Source organism: Delphinapterus leucas, chromosome 2 (assembly GCF_059928025.1).
Source record: "Delphinapterus leucas isolate spDelLeu-1000000601 "Yukka" chromosome 2, BTC_Dleu_Yukka2, whole genome shotgun sequence".
NCBI classification, from domain to species: domain Eukaryota; kingdom Metazoa; phylum Chordata; class Mammalia; order Artiodactyla; family Monodontidae; genus Delphinapterus; species Delphinapterus leucas.
In genome coordinates, this window is record NC_143130.1 from 130,182,944 (window position 1) to 130,187,310 (window position 4,367).

Here is a 4,367-nt window from a genome sequence, read left to right on the forward strand (position 1 = left end):
ATATGTATACCTGTTTCACTTTGTTATAGAGCAGAAACTAACACACCATTGTAAAGCAATTATACTCCAATAAAGATGTTAAATAAAAAAAAAAAAAACTAGTGAAAATTTGAAATGACCCCTCTGGAGATTTGAAAAGGGAGGTCAATTAGGAATTTTAAAAAAATATTTAAAATTAGAGAATGGATTAGAAAAGGTAGAACTCCTGTATTTATTGTAGCAGAGCCAATAAGTAAGTCTATGGGATTTTTTTCCCTTCAAAGTGATGCTCAGTGTCACAATAACATGGTAAAAACAAGAGTATATTTACAAGGGATATTTATGAAGATGGATAAATAGCACTTGATCCATTAGAGTAAGCATCAGGGCTAAGATGGCTCCAGGGCTTCTGGCTTAGAAAATTAGTGAATAGTAATGCTCTTCCTTAGCATAGAAAGTTCAAGACAAGATGAAAATGTGGTAAGGTGGAGAAGATAATGAATTCACCTTCAGTCCCTTAAGGTCAAGTTACTTGAGAGACATCCAGGTGGAAAGTCTATCAAATGCAGGCATTCAATATCAAAATAAAATTTATTCAGTTTTGACTTCTAATTGTTGAGTAAACTGGGCCTTGGCAAAGAACCTTGGTTTCCTTAGGAATCAAATGCTTCATCCTAGACAAGGAAGAATAAAAGGAAATTGTTCTACAGTAGAGTTATGACACATCCTCAAGAGAATGATTTTGACAGTTCTATAATCATACAGTCTGAAGCAGTTCCCAGAAGACTATTAAGTATACAGAGCCTGACAGAGAACCCTAATACTATGTTTCCTGTCTAATGCCCTTAAAAACGTGATATATGGAACTATCTCCTTCAACTGTGCTCAACTATGGAGATTATTAACACTTATTTTACATATTTTTATTTTTGTAATTGTAATGATGAACACACATTGAGGTATGTCTTCCTATTGGCCAACTCAGTTATTCCTCATTTCTTTTTAACATTTATCTTCTATATGAATATGTTGCCACCTATATAATCATGTAGAGAAAAGGTTTATAACGTTAACAAAAATTACACTAATATTTATTATAATACTGATAATGCAAATATATTCAAATTTATATATTTTAGGCTTTGGGGCTCTTAATTTTACTTAAAAGTATTAGAAAATAACACAACTATCTGTAATGCCACTCTTTCATAGAAAGATATAAAGTAAAAAGTGAAAATCTAGCTCTCCAGAAGTGACCACAACTAACAATTCTTGTAATTGTTTTAGTTCTCCCAAACATGCTCAATAGGGTGAAGGAAAATGATCTCGGGTAGAATAATGGAGGTATAAGAAATAAAAAGGAAATGCAAAAAGGGTAAATATGAAAGACTACCAACTGGTTAAAGCTACAGTGTTAACAAATCACTGTGGTGTTTATAATATATCTGGATGTAAAATATATAAAAATAGAGGAAAAGGAGCCAGAGGAGTTAAAAAGTGTTAAATATTGCTTCAAATTTTTTGCATTGTACTGGACCTGGTCTAATATAAGGTATATGATAATAAGTTATGGCTGTCTTTTAAAATATTTTTAAATTCATTTTTATTGAATAGTAGTTGATTTACAATATTATATTAGTTTTAGGTGTACACCATAGTGATTCAATATTTTTATAGATTATACTCTATTTAATTTTATTATAAAACAATGACTATATTTCCCTGAGCTATACAATATATCCTTGCTGCTTATCTATTTTTTACATAGTAGTTTGTATCTCTTTTTTTAATTTTTTAATTTTTTTTTACTGTTTCAATATAGTTTTATTAGCAGTTATTACATCAAAATTCACATTTACAGGATCCAAAGGACTGTCTTAGAAAGTTCTAAAGTATATGAAGTTAGGTTTTAACAGTAAGATAGAACATATTCTCATAGCACACCCCTTAAAAAGTCAAGAATAATACTGAGAATTAAGTACAGTTCTATCAAGAACTAGAAATGAATTCTGTGTGCATAGCGTCACTTAAAACAAAGTTCCTTGTAAGTATAATACATCTATGGATGTGAATTTCAGCGGCAAACATTAACTTCCAAACAACTGACACCAAAGGAATTTCCAATCAAAATACAAGCATGGTGGCTTTCATTCAATGTAGAGCTGTGATAGTTCTATAAAGAGACCCTGAGTCCCTAAGTCCTGTAATATGATTTTACCCTGTGACACTAATGCAAAACACATCAACTCTAATGCACAGATTCTGATGCATCATGATAAAAAGATAGCCTTTATCTATATCAGAAAATGCTGAGTTGTCCAGTGCAGTATAGGCTGGTCATTGCTGATCTACTGAAATTCTACATCCTCCAGACTGAGCAGTATTGTAGAACTCACAAATATTACATTTCATGCCTAATATATGGAACTGGACTGTAGATTTTCCATTGCAATCATTGCAGAGAATATCCACAGTCATGTTCTGATATTCTGATGGCATAGGAGTCTGTGCTACCTCATCATCCAGCTGTCTCCAGTACCTAGTCATATCTAAAGGAGAGTGCATATATAATGGACATCTGTAGCCTTCTTTCAACATTTCTTCATAACACGTTCTGTGTAAAAGATGTCCACATGGCAAGACATGAGCAACAATACAGATGTGTGAATGTCCTGCAAACATATTGGACAATTCTGCCGGGAAACATTTTCAATACACTTGTGCTTTCCTTGGAGATTTACTGTGAGGCATAAGTTACATTTCAGACAGTGAAAAAAATCTTCCTTTGGACCAATCCTACAAATTCCACAGTTTTCACAGTGATACTGTTTCTTGTCTTTGTCAAACAGATGGCACATACTAAAATAATGTTCTTCAAACAATGCGCTACATTCTTCACAAGTCTGTTGTGCACGTTGGATTTTTTCACAGTTTATGCACTGCACTTCCTTTACTTTAAAGTGATCTAGCAGATGATCTTCATTGTTATCATGACACAACTGGCAAGAATAAAGCTTGTCACAGCATGGTGCCTTCAGGAGACATCCTCTGTCATAGTGCTCGCAGCCCCGCCCCCCTTGCGCTTGCCCACGGGCGCCGTCTTCCTGCGCCGAGGCCGCCATCTCCTCCACCTCTTCCACCTCCCCTCAAATTCCACGAACCCTTCCCCCAGGACGAAAGCTACGCCCTGAGAAGCATCACAGCTCTACCCTACCCCCTCCTGGGTACAGCTCCCCAGTAGTTTGTATCTCTTAATCCCATAACTTTATATTGCCCCTCCTCCCTTCCCTCTCGTCATTGGTAACCACTAGCTTGTTCTCTATACCTATGAGTCTTTTTCTGTTTTGTTGTATATATTGATTTGTTTTATTTTTTAGATTCTACTTATAACATATGGTATTTGTCTTTTTTTTTTTTTTTTTTCGGTACGCGGGCCTCTCACTGTTGTGGCCTCTCCTGTTGCAGAGCACAGGCTCCAGACGCGCAGGCTCAGCGGCCATGGTTCACGGGCGCAGCCGCTCCGCGGCATGTGGGATCTTCCCGCACCAGGGCACGAACCCATGTCTCCTGCATCAGCAGACGGACTCTCAACCACTGTGCCACCAGGGAAGCCCTGTCTTTTTTTAAAATAGATCTTTATTGGAGTATAATTGCTTCACAATACTGTGTTTGTTTCTGTTGTACAACAAACTGAATCAGCCATATGCATACATGTGTCCCCATGTCCTCTCCATCTTGAGCCTCCCTCCCATTCTCCCTATCTCACCCCTCTAGGTCATCTCAAAGCACCGAGCTGATCTCCCTGTTCTATGCTGCTGCTTCCCACTAGCTATCTGTTTTACATTCAGTAGTGTATATATGTCGATTCTACTAACTTCGCCCCAGCTTCGCCTTCCCACCCCATGTCCTCAGGTCCATTTTCTATGTCTACATCTTTATTCCTGCCCTGCAACTAGGTTCATCAGCACCATTTTTTTTTTATTCCATACATATGTGTTAGAATACGGTATTTGTTTTTCTCTTTCTGACTTACTTCACTCTGTATGACAGTCTCTAGGTCCATCCACCTCACTACAAATAACTCAATTTCATTACTATTTATGGCTGAGTAATATTCCATTGTATATATGTGCCACATCTTCTTTATCCATTCATCTGTTGATGGACATTTAGGTTGGTTCCATGTCCTGGCTATTGTAAATAGTGCTGCAGTGGACATTGTGGTACATGTTTGTCTGATTTATTTCACTAATCGTAGCACTCTCTAGCTACATCCATATTTTTGCAAAAGGTAGAATTTCATTCTATTTTATGGCCGAATAATATTTCTTATATGTGTGTATATATATCTATAGATATATACATATCTATACATCTCTCTCTCTATT

The 4,367-nt window shown here is 36.3% G+C and overlaps 1 pseudogene; it reads right to left on the minus strand.

Moving 5' to 3' along the window:
- Window positions 1-2,147: 2,147 nt before the first annotated feature.
- LOC111173291 (RING finger and CHY zinc finger domain-containing protein 1 pseudogene) lies at window positions 2,148-4,155 on the minus strand (annotated as a pseudogene).
- Between the last annotated feature and the right edge of the window lie 212 nt (window positions 4,156-4,367).